This window comes from Salmo salar, chromosome ssa27 (assembly GCF_905237065.1).
Source record: "Salmo salar chromosome ssa27, Ssal_v3.1, whole genome shotgun sequence".
NCBI classification, from domain to species: domain Eukaryota; kingdom Metazoa; phylum Chordata; class Actinopteri; order Salmoniformes; family Salmonidae; genus Salmo; species Salmo salar.
The window spans coordinates 39,144,059-39,157,954 of record NC_059468.1 but is presented as its reverse complement, the minus strand read 5'-3'; positions in this window follow the sequence as shown (position 1 = coordinate 39,157,954).

Below are 13,896 nucleotides of genomic sequence, written 5' to 3'. Positions count from 1 at the left end.
CTCACACACCCTCCCCCCTCACCTACCTCACACACCCTCCCCCCTCACCTACCTCACACACCCTCCCCCCTCACCTACCTCACACACCCTCCCTCCCCATGGCCTTTTATCTCTCTCTTCCTTTTTTAAAGGCACACAAAGCGATCTGAGCGGAACCTTTCAGATATTCTCTCCCTCTCCTGCATATGAGCCGTTCGTTCCCCAAGATGCATTTCAGCAAAGTAGTCCTATTAGCATACTGGGTGTAATTGAATTAGGAGATTATACCAGGGGCTGTGTTCAAGAACGCACCACCAAGCAAAATGTTTTAGCGTGTTCATAATTGTGCAATTATCCGTTGATTCGTTTCTTCTTAATGAGATTAACCAATATGTAACGTGATTAGTTTTGTTTTTGGTCGAGGAGATTTCACCAATCGATTAAAATCATGATTGAAGTACATGGGGGAGTTTTCGTTGTGGTTTTTTAACCCCGGGGGTTGTGGCGGGGGGGTTAAAGGCTGGATCGCTCAATGATGGGTTATAATAATAAAACAAGCTGTTAGAGATATGATGTAAAAACAGAACAGAGTTGTATTATGCTACTCTTCAAGATGGGTATGCAACACCTTCAATAAAGTCATTCAAACCTTTCCACAGCCCTGGAAGTATTTTTTTCTCCCACAATCAAAAGGTTTGGGAAAGACTTGACACCTTTTAACGAGATGCAATTTAATATTCTGTGTATTACTGTGCATGCTGTGGCTTTAGCTACAGTGTCACACTACAGAAAACAACCACATGCCTGCTTGTCACACTATAAGCAGACATTTTGAAATAAAATAGGCTGTTATCGCTATTCTCTTTTCCCTCCATATCGGACCACCATTGCAGACTTTCTGTAAGCTACTACGGTAACTACACAGCAAACCAACATCGGTTCTTTGAAGTTTCGCGTAATATTCGTTAGGTTGCAGCAAATGTTCTCATAACACACAAAAAAAAACTGTTCAGTCATTGTGATGATTATAGAATGTTTGTATAAAACGTTTGCTTGATGTTGCAAGAATGTTCCTAGAATGTAATATGTTATTTAAATGATCTCAGAATGTTTCATTGGGTTGTGGGACGAGTCGAGTAGATTGGGTGGGCTATTTACAGATGGACTATGTACAGCTGCAGTGATCGGTTAGCTGATCAGATAACTGATGTTTAAAGTTAGGCCTGCTGTCAACAGGACAGTTGTAAATCATGCAGCGCCTTGTGCCATGATCGCAGATTATAGAGAAACAACAAATGTTTGTACATATAAGTGTCTTATATCGGCTGAAAGCTTAAATTCTAGTTAATATAAAGGCACTGTCCAATTTACAGTAGCTATTACTGCAAAAAATTGCCATGCTATTGTTTGAGGAAAGCTCCTAACAACAAAACACTTTTTTCACCACGATAGGTTTGATAAATTCACCGCTGAAGGTGAAATGTGTACTTAAATCAGAGCAAGATTTCAGAATGTATCATTCAAAGGGTCCCAGAGATAACATGAAGTGTCGTTTTGTTAGATAAAATCCTTTTTCATATCCTAAAAAAGTCCATATAGCATGCACGATCGATTTTGTATTTCCACTCGTTCAATTTGCAAAGAAAAAAACCTATTAAAATCTAACTGTAAACATTGTTTCAACCAGCCAAATCACATTTCTATGTATTCCTCAGAGATCCTAGAACGTAACCAGACTTCACTATATCATTAGGGGTATAGTATATCCTATAGGACTCCATATTTGGTCAGAGAGCGACGCCTTCATGGCACGCCGATTCACTTGAACGACTCTAACTTTGTCAAATAAGCACCAATTGGGGTCAAACAAAGCTAGCTAGATAGCCAATGAGCTGGACTTTACAGGAGTATCTGGAAACCCTGTATATGTCATAAAATGTAGCTACTAACCTTGTACGATAGCATGCCTTTTTTCCTTTTGGACAAAAAATTATAAGAATATTCCGAGTTATGAAGTTATGAAAACTGGTTGTTTTGCAAATGTTGAACTTATAATATGGCTACTAATACTTGAAAAGCTAAATTAAAGTCAAAGTATACAGATTTGACAATATTCTTGCAGAAAAATGTAATATGAATGCAAATGTCTCCTTGACGATTTGCCCAAATGTACTTGGGTGACTTCACATTAAATGTCATGTAGCTCTCTCATACTAGCTCGCTCAAGTTATCCGTCTGAAACTTTGCAAATACACTGCTGCCTCTTTGTGGACACCATCGGAATTACAAACAGAGTGATGGCTAGAACTGGGACCTTTCTCTGGCATTTCAAAGATGGTGGTAGAAAAAAAATGTTGTTTTTTTCTTTGTTTTTTCATCTACCAGATCTTTTGTGTTATATTCTCCTACATTCAAATCACATTTCCACAAACTGCAAAGTGTTTCCTTTCAAATGGTACCAAGAATATGCACATACTTGCTTCAGGGCCTGAGCTACAGGCAGTTAGATTTGGGTATGTATAGGCGAATATTGGAAAAAAGGGGGCTATCCCAAAGAAGTTTTAAGAAACAAATTCACAGGATTGATCAGGGAGTCCAAATCAGATAACTATTTAAATGCAGTCACAGAGAACCTAAACAACCCTACCAAGTTCTGGAAGCTAATCAAATCAGATAACTATTTAAATACAGTCACAGAGAACCTAAACAACCCTACCAAGTTCTGGAAGCTAATCAAATCAGATAACTATTTAAATGCAGTCACAGAGAACCTAAACAACCCTACCAAGTTCTGGAAGCTAATCAAATCAGTGTCAGGTTCTAATGTATCCTCTGGCCTTCCGGACCATTTAACGATGGATTCTAATGAAGTGAAGGATAAAACTGATATTGTTGGGGTTTTTAACAAGCACTTTATATCTGCTGGGTCAGTTTTTGATAATGGTGGGGGCCAGGCCTCTAATGTCATGTCTGTTACAGTCAACTATAATATAGGCCCTTATGTAAACCATCTTAACTTTGAGCCTGTTTCTTAAACTGGGGGTCTATAAAGTACTAAAGGCTATAGACACTAAAAAGTCTGCAGGTCCAGACAACCTGGATCCCCTACCTCTTAAAGATATCAGCTGGTATTATTACTGAACCTGTGGCTCACATTTTCAACTTGAGTCTCTTGACCAATTCCATTCCCAACATTTGGAAATCAGCTTATGTCCTCCCACTGCTAAAGGGTGGAGATCCCTCAGATGCTAATAACTATCGTCCTATCTCCAAACTCCCTATCCTGGACAAAGTCTATGAATCCCTAGTAAACTCACAGTTAAAATACGTCTTGATTGAAAATAACATTCTTAGTGGGGGTTCAGTCTGGCTTTAGATCGGGGAACAGCACCACAACTGCAGCTATGGCAGTGGCAAATGACATCATTAATGCACTTGTTAAAAAGCAACATTGTGCTGCTCTGTTTGTGTATTTATCAAAGGCATTTGATTCAGTTGAGCATTAATTGTTGCTAGCTAGACTCAGTAACATTGGTCTCAGTGAAGGGGCAGTTTAGGAACTATCTTTCTGACAGAACACAATATGTTATATGCAGACAATCACAGGTCTAGCTTTCTTGGGATTCATTATTTCAATCCCATCAATCACAATAGTGACTGTAAAAAAAACGTTTTCAGTTATAAGGCTGTAAAAATGTTACTGAATGATGTATCAATGCATTTCCAGCAAATATTGAAATAGTAAAGGGTCTCAATGAAATATGTGCAGTTGTCACATGTTCAGTGTAAATTGTCACATGACCAGAGCTGTTTACTTCCTGGTTGCACCATGAGAAGAGGATGGCTGCTCCCAAACAAAAGGTTGGTAAAGTATGTTAACATAAAGATAGGACAAAGATATTTGGTACACATCATCTTTAAGGTGTCTAGTATTGATATATGCATTTGCAATTACTCACCTTTGTTCAGTGTGGTCATAGAATGAGTAAACATGTTGACGGCAACAATAGTGACCGGCGTTATAACACAATGCATCTAGGTATACACACAGTTATACACATACAGTTGAAGTCGGAAGTTTACATACATTTAGGTTGGAGTCATTAAAACTCGTTTTTCAACCACTCCACACATTTCTTGTTGACAAACTATAGTTTTGGCAAGTCGGTTAGGACATCTACTTTGTGCATGACACAAGTAATTTTTACAACAATTGTTTACAGACAGATTATTTTACTTATAATTCACTGTATCACAATTCCAGTGGGTCAGAAGTTTACAAACACTAAGTTGAATGTGCCTTTAAACGGCTTGGAAAATTCCAGAAAAGGATGTCATGGCTTTAGAAGCTTCTGATAGGCTAATTGACATCATTTGAGTCAATTGGAGGTGTACCTGTGGATGTATTTCAAGGCCTACCTTCAAACTCAGTGCCTCTTTGCTTGACATCATGGGAAAATCAAATGAAATCAGCCAAGACCTCAGAAAAAAAATTGTAGACCTCCACAAGTCTGGTTCATCCTTGGGAGCAATTTCCAAATGCCTGAAGGTACCACGTTCATCTGTACAAACAATAGTACGCAAGTATAAACACCATGGGACCACGCATCCATCATACCGCTCAGGAAGGAGACACGTTCTGTCTCCTAAAGATGAACGTACTTTGGTGCGAAAAGTGCAAATCAATCCCAGAACAACAGCAAAGGACCTTGTGAAGATGCTGGAGGAAACAGGTACAAAACTATCTATATCCACAGTAAAACGAGTCCTATATCGACATAACCTAAAAGGTCACTCAGCACGGAAGAAGCCACTGCTCCAAAACCACCATAAAAAAGCCACCCTATTGTTTGCAACTGCACATGGGGACAAAGATCGTAATTTTTGGCGAAATGTCCTCTGGTCTGATGAAACAAAAATAGAACTGTTTGGCCATTGTTATGTTTGGAGGAAAAAGGGGGGGCTTGCAAGCCAAAGAACACCATCCCAACCGTGAAGCTTGGGGGTGGCAGCATGTTGTGGCGGTGCTTTGCTGCAGGAGGGACTGGTGCCCTTCACAAAATAGATGGCATCATGAGGAGGAACATTATGTGGATATATTGAAGCAACATCTCAAGACATCAGTCAGGTAGTTAAAGCTTGTTCGCAAATGGGTCTTCCAAATGGACAATGACCCCAAGCATACTTCCAAAGTTGTGGCAAAATGGCTTAAGGACAACAAAAACAAGGTATTGGAGTGGCCATCACAAGCCCTAACCTCAATCCTATAGAAAATGTGTGGGCAGAACTGAAAAAGCGTGTGTGAGCAAGGAGGCCTACAAACCTGACTCAGTTACACCAGTTTTGTCAGGAGGAATGGGCCAAAATTCACCCAACTTATTGTGGGAAGCTTGTGGAAGGCTACCCGAAATGTTTGACCCAAGTTCAACAATTTAAAGGCAATGCTACCAAATACTAATTGAGTGACCCACTGGGAATGTGATGAAAGAAATAAAAGCTGAAATGTATAATTCTCTCTACTATTATTCTGACATTTCACATTCTTAAAATAAAGTGGTGTCCTAACTGACCTAAAACAGGGAATTTGTAATAGGATTAAATGTCAGGAATTGTGAAAAACTGAGTTTAAATGTATTTGGCTAAGGTGAGTGCAAACTTCCGACTTCAACTATATATATATAAATATATATATATATATAAATTATTTTGTTCACTGTAGGCCTCTACTTGAATGCATATTCTACAGGCTACCACAATCCTAAATGTTACCTTTATTTTCAATGTGAATGAATCACATGACTGCTATACAGTTGTTAGTGAATGTTGCACTAAAATGTCACAATGACAATGTTTCAGTACATGTTACACTAAAGTAACAATGTTACCATGTATGTTACACTAAAGTAACAATGTTACCATGTATGTTACATTAAAGTAACAATGTTACCATAATATTACAATAAAGTAACAATGTTGAAATACATTGATGGTTGTTGTTTTTTTGTCTTTGCTCTCAGTATTCATATCGGTGTTGTATAAAGGGTTTTTGATATGTCAAATAGTCACACTAGAATGTGATGGGGCATTCTAGTGGCAATGCTGGGGACTGCCAGTTAAAGAGTTTTAAATATGTTAATAACTGGGCTGGGATATATAAGAATTTTGATGACTGCATAGCAGAAATATGTTAATTCAGTATACATCACATTATCCCACCTGTCACAATTGTGACCGACCATAAAACAAACTTTTTCCACCTACTTTTTACCATGAAAATTTCGAAAAAAAAATAACGATTGATTATTTCAAAAGGTTAATAATGACACACGGTTTGGATATTTTCATGTCTTGGAAAAATTCGGGATTAAATGGGTTAATAAAGGTGTGCCCCAGGGTTCCATTTTAGGTCCTGTGTTCTCAATTTTTATTAATGATTTGGGAAATGTGATGCAACCAGCAAAGTTACATCTATCTGCAGACGATACAGTCATATATTCATGTGCTCCTTCTCTGGTTCAGGATGTTGAAGAGCTCCCAGACTGCTTTTCAGTCACTGCAGGCCTCCCTTTATGGCCTCAAACTGGTCTTGAATGTACAAAAAACAAAATTCATGACCTTTACCAGAGCTCGAACTCTGCCAGAGAAGGTTAGCATTGTCACATCTGGTGGCTTATCCATTGACAAAGTGTCATCCTACAAATACTTAGGTTTGTGGTTGGATGACAAGTTGTCCTTTAAAGTTCATATGGATAATCTTGTGACGAAGCTTAAATTGAAATTGGGTTTTTATTTTCGTAATACTAGAAAGAAGCTTGTTCAGGCCACTTTTCTCTCTGCAATTGATTATGGTGACTTGTTGTATATGCATGCAACCTCCTCTGTCTACCAGAGACTGGACTCTGTTTATCATGCAACCTCCTCTGTCTACCAGAGACTGGACTCTGTTTATCATACAACCTCCTCTGTCTACCAGAGACTGGACTCTGTTTATCATGCAGCCTCCTCTGTCTACCAGAGACTGGACTCTGTTTATCATACAGCCTCCTCTGTCTACCAGAGACTGGACTCTGTTTATCATGCATCCTTGCGCTTTATTACAAATGCCAAGTCACTCACCCACCATTGCACATTGTACCAAATGGTAGGTTGGACTTCACTAGTAAATGCACAGAAAGCTACATTTGTATGTGTTCATCTACAAAGCCCTTTTGGGTAAACTCCCTCTTTACCTCTGTAGTCTGGTCTCCTTCCCCACCAGAAGTTACCATACCCGGTCTGCTAGGTGGTTGCTATGTTACCATACCCGGTCTGCTAGGTGGTTGCTAAGTTACCATACCCGGTCTGCTAGGTGCTTGCTAAGTTACCATACCCGGTCTGCTAGGTGGTTGCTAAGTTACCATACCCGGTCTGCTAGGTGGTTGCTATGTTACCATACCCGGTCTGCTAGGTGGTTGCTATGTTACCATACCCGGTCTGCTAGGTGGTTGCTATGTTACCATACCCGATCTGCTAGGTGGTTGCTATGTTATACCATACCCGGTCTGCTAGGTGGTTGCTATGTTACCATACCGGTCTGTTAGGTGGTTGCTACTTAAAGTCCCCAGGACATTCACAGTATTAGGCAAGACTGCCTTCTCTTGAACCAGAGGCATGGAATAGTCTACAATCCATGCCTCATCTAGATAAGTTAGTGCCACTGAATGAATTTAAAATATTGATGGGAGACTCTGTTACAGAGGAGAGTAAATGCTTTGGATCATGTTGTATTGTTGTATGTTTTAACTCTGTAATGTATTGATTGTTGCTGCCTTCTTGGCCAGGTCTCCCTTGAAAAAGAGACTCTGGATCTCAATGGGCTTTTCCTGGTTAAATAAAATATGAAGAGGATGGGAACATTGAAAAATAACTCCGAAATTGTGTTCTGTGTCCTAATTGACCATATTAGAGAAATAAAAAAAATACATATATAATGCAATATCACAATTATCTCCTGGTGGTGCAGAGGGTTAATGACTGCAGAGCTGAAGATTGCAGGTTCAGTCCCAAATAATTGAGGCTCAGTTCTAATCTACTAAAAGAGAGGATGTCTTTATTTCGTCCAAATGTATAAAATAGGCAGAAATGCTGAACTTATTTTTTAATTTATCACATACATTTATCACACATCATATAATTCCTACTTTGAGATGCTTGAAATAGTTATCCTAGATGAGCAGAAATAGTTATCCTAGATCAGCAGTCATAGTCTTGGATACCTTATAAATATGGAATTAGTTATGTCTAAGAAGAATAAAAAGGAAGCGTGGACTTCCTGATTGACCATACTGCCATGGCTACAAGATAAGAGAGCTTCCCTGGTGGGCCAGTGAATAAAAGCCCTGGCTTGGGAACCACACGTTGTAGATTCTAAACCCCACATGTGCAGATTGTCAACATATGAAGTGTAAAAAATATATATATGGTTGTGTTTGTATGATTACTTGCTGTTCAAATGTCCTATGAATTAAATTAAGGAGCTACAAATTTGCATGCTGACATTGTTGTGGTAATATTAGGTAAAACTTAAATATAACATGTTCTTGACATGTTCTTAGGACCTCCATGACAAGGTAAAATGTAGTTTGCGTGAACATCAATGGAATATTATGTAAAACCTAAAACAAATATGCTACGAACGTCATAAAAACAGACTTTATTGGAAATTGTGCCTATGTGAATAACACAAGAATACTTTTGCAACATCCCAGACAACTCCCATAACCTAATGACATGTTCTGACAGCCTTTGAAGAACTAAGACCAGGTGTTGTGTCAACATTCTGTCAACATCATAGGAATGTTATCACAACTAAGCATATTTGGTGTTTTAGGAACCTAATTCCCACAACCTAATAAATGTTCTGGGAACCTTTAAAGAATTCAGACAGGCTGTTCAGTCAACATTCTTGCAACGTCAAAGGAATCTTTTGTGCACCCTGATATGTGAATGTCAGCACAACTGGAAAGTTTTAGTGTTTTGGGAATATCTTGTCATATCCCTACAAAGTTCCCACAACCTAAAATAAAATTCAGAGGACCTTTAAAAGAACAGATGAAATGTGTTCTGAGAATGTTCTTGTAAACATCAGGTGAATGTTTTTTTGCATCCGCACAACTGGACAGTTTCAGTGTTTTGGGAACAATGTCTTTTGTTCTCACCAGACTGTTCCCACAACCTAATTAAACATTCTGACAACCTTAAATGTGTTCTAGGAATGTTTTTTTTGCAACATCAGGTGAATGTTTTATACAAACACAAATACAGCAGCCACAGGACAACTTTGTTTGGACATCGTAAAGGACCATTTGCCAAATCTGAAGAGATATAGCTAGATAACGACCTACTTTTGCACTTGGGAAAAAAAACGGTGGACATAGAAAGTCCCAGCTAGCTAACGTAGCTAGCGGAGTCTACAAGGAATCTGCCTCCCGAAAAAGCTTCTCCCAAGCGGGTCTGACACCTACTCCCATTGCCTGCTGCACTACTGCTTGGATTCCACCTGACTATCTGTTCACTGTTTGCCCTGGCCTATCTCCCCCTGTCTGGGACAGGTAACCCCGCCACACTCCCCTCTCTCTTCCGAGCTTTCACTCGCCTCCAGCCCACACTGCAGACTTTGGACTGATCGGAATTTTAGGTAGGCTAATTAACTTGTGAAGTTTATTATATGAGCTTACTCAGAAACACTGAGGATCCACCCCCTTTTTTAAATTTTTGCCTAAAATGACACACCCAAATCTAACTGCCGGTAGCTCAGGCCCTGAAGAAAGGAAATGCATATTATTGGTACCATTTGAAAGGAAACACTTTGACGTTTGTGGAAATGTGAATGGAATGTAGGAGAATATAACACAATAGATCTGGTAAAAGATAATACAAAGAAAAATTATTCCAGCACAGGTGCAATTTAGAGTTTGGCCACTAGATCGCAGCGGTGTATGTGCAAAGTAGACTGATCCAATTAACCATTGCATTTCTGTTCAACATTTTGTATCGAGACTTCCCAAATGTGCCTAATTTGTTTATTAATAACTTTCCATGTTCAAAATTGTGCACTCTCCTCAAACAATAGCATGGTATTATTTCACTGTAATAGCTACTGAAAATTGGACAGTGCAGTTAGATTAACAAGAATTTAAGCTCTCTGCCAATATCAGATATGTCTATGCCCTGGGAAATTCTCTTGTTTCTTACAACCTCATGCTAATCGCATTAGCCTACGTTAGCTCAACCATCCCGTGGAAAGGACACCGATCCCGAAGAAGTTAAATTAACTAGTATAGGCCTACTATTTATGTATTTAAGCTTATACTTTTATAGCCTACTGGACTGAGAGAGCTATTCCCTCAAGTTATCTTGTTGGGGCGAGTGACTCTTTGACCCTTTAATGGCTAGCCCCAAGTCATTATATTTTTTTCTTGTGCTTTATGCTATTTGCCTCATGACTCCTGTGTGCTTTGTTGACTATGAACATGCTTGTTTACCCGACCGTGGGACAGACTGTGTTTGTTCACACACTCGGGACATTGACTCTCTATTGGTTACACGGTTACAATTTTTTTTTACAATTTCAGGTTTTCAAAGGAACAGAAAGGTACGATATGAACCGTATTTTGGGGGGTTTTCCTGGTTGGAACAGAACCAACAAAACATATATTTTATTTAAAAGTTAAGTTAGGCTGCAGTCCAAACACTTTATTTTTACTCCCTTAGCCCTTGCCCTAGCCACGAAAACCTGATGCAGTTTGATTGCCATCTTAAGTGGAGGTCCAATTTACTAATGCTCAAGGGAGCGAGTGAACAACTTTGGTCATTTGCAGGGTTGATTTGACTTGCAATTCTATGCAAACTGTAGTCACGTGTCAAACTCGGGTGGCTGCGAAGTGTCAAATTTTATCAAAAAGGCTGCATTTTCAGCATGTCAGAAAAAAAGTATGAAGCAAGCTTGCTAAAACAAATATATACAATACCGTTCAAAAGTTTGGGGTCCTTGTTTTTTTAAAGGAAAGCCAATTTTTTTGTTCATTAAAATAACATCAAATTGATCAGAAATACAGTGCAGACATTGTTAATGTTGTAAATGACTATTGTACCTGGAAACGGCTGTTTTTTTTTGTGCACTGGGGTCTCCAACTCCTCTCTGTTCTGGTCAGCTAGTTTGCGCTATTCTGTGAAGGGAGTAGTACACAGCGAGATCTTCAGTTTCTTGGCAATTTCTCGCATGGAATAGCCTTCATTTCTCTGAACAAGAATAGACTGACGAGTTTCAGAAGAAAGGTCTTTGTTTCTGGACATTTTGAGCCTGAAATCAAACCCAGTAATGCTGATGGTCCAGATACTCAACTAGTCTAAAGAAGGAGAGTTTTATTGCTTCTTTAATCAGAACAACAGTTTTCAGCTGTGCTAACATAATTGCAAAAGGATTTTCTAATGATCAATTAGCCTTTTAAAATGATAAACTTGGATTAGCTAACACAGCGTGCCATTGGAACACAGGAGTGATGGTTGCTGATAATGGGCCTCTGTACGCCTATGTAGATATTCCATTAAAAATCTGCCGTTTCCAGCTACAATAGTCATTCACAACATTAACAATGTCTCCACTGTATTTCTGATCAATTTTATGTTATTTTAATGGACAATAAATGTGCTTTTCTTTCAAAAACAAGGACCTTTCTAAGTGACCCCAAACTTTTGAACGGTAGTGTATATACATTGATTTTAGCGTTGGCAAATTGGCTTAGTCTTGTTGTGGAGCCTATAAAACGTTGCTAGATTAATAAACATGTTTTTTTGTCATTCTGAAATGTATTGGAATAAATTACCAAAATATAAAACTAGCTAGACAGCTATGAGTAAATGTAGCTAGCTACCTGACAGAAGTGCTAGCTAGATAAGTTAGCTTACTAGGTAACGTTACATTAATAATAGCTTTAAGTTGGTTGTTTTTAAGCTCAACTTCAAGATTTCCACCAAGGACGTTGCCTCTCCGATCATCACTCTCCCTCACTTGGTCAAAGGACATTTTAAGGTATACTCGGATGTGACGATGTAAAACGTAATTCAAGAGTTTGAGGGTTTAGGTCCCGAAGGCTGTCTACTTTGAGTTTGAAACTCAGCCTTTGTATCGCTTACCAGTAGGCCTAGCCAACTCACCACCGTGGACTGTTTTAGAGACCGCGAGTTGGTGACGGTCACATAGTTATGCAGCAAGAGCGCATCTTCTTCTTCTTCGATTTAACGGTTTAACAGCGGTTGGCATCCAATAAATGTTGCATTACCGCCACCTACTAAACTGGAGTATAACTACCTCATACTTTGCTGGATTAAAAATAAAAAATAAATAAAAATAAAAACACACCACCTAGCACTACACTCACTAAAGAAATATATATATATATATAAAATAATAATAAACAGCATACTCCACAATTTCCATCTACTTAGTCCAACTTCAGGCCAACAGTCTGAAAGGATGGGATACCAACACTTAATACACCCTGTAACGCTCTGACGTCAAATCTCGCACACCCAAATACCTCTCTGCAGCTGCCAGCACAACCTCTATTTTCTACGACTTACGTTCCATCCCTGCAGTATTTTTTGTATTTAACTAGGCAAGTCAGTTAAGAACACATTTTCTATTTACAGTGACGTCCTAGGAACTGTGGGTTTACTGCCTTGTTCAGGGGCAGAACGACAGATTTTTATCTTGTCAGCTCAGGGATTCGATATAGCAACTTTTCAGTTACTGGCCCAACACTCTAACCACTAGGCTACCTGCTGGCCCAGTACAGTTGATAACCATTGCTATAAATGCTAAAAATCCAATCTTACTGAAACACATATCACTTGTTGGCCTATCCCTCTGTTCTGGTACAGATCTACTACACACACACACACCACTCCTCCCAGGATCCCTCCCCTTGACCCATCTTCCTCTACTTTCTTCGCTGCCTCAGCATATTACAACTTCTGCACTACTCTAACCCTGGAAACCTCAACCTTCCTCTCTCGCACGGGATATTTCTGATTCCCAGCCCCATGGGTACCCCTACAATTAACACATACCACTACTTTCTCCCAATGCTACACATTCCTTTGTCTCATGCCCTTCAGCACACTTCTCACACCTAGGAACCTCCCTCCTACACACTGCCACATGCCCATAAGCTTGATACCTGTAACACCGTACCTTTATTCGGCACAAAAGCTCGTACAGGATAACTTATATATCCTAACATCACTTTGTCTGGCAAAAAAAACAGACAATAACTCTTCTGTTTCACCACTCACGTCACCCTGTCTGCGTCGCACCAAACGACGAGCATCACAAACACCGGGAATCTTCCCCTTCAGTTGGTCAGTTTTCACATTTACCACTACCACAGTAATCACTCCTTTCACATTTATCACTACCACAGTAATCACTCCTTTCACATTTACCACTACCCCAGTTATCACTCCTTTCACATTTACCACTACCCCAGTAATCACTCCTTTCACATTTACCACTACCCCAGTAATCACTCCTTTTAATGATACCTTTTTCTTGAGAGAAAAACTATTTAGATCTCTTGCCCCCATCGCCTGCTGCCTCTGACCAGCAGAAAAACAAACAATTATCACAAGACCACTTCTGGTTCCCCTCACCGATTCCACAGCCGCCCAACTCTGTTTTCACCCACCCTGAAACCACAAATGGATCAGCCAAAAGGCAGGGGTCTACTTTTCCAAAAATGTTCGGTTTTACTACATTGCAGACGCAATCCAACTCTCACGATGTCTGAATACAGTAGGTATTTTAAAACATCAGCTAACCATATCATATGATTATAGCAATCTGATTGGATCCAGCTGTCATTCACCTTATCGGTC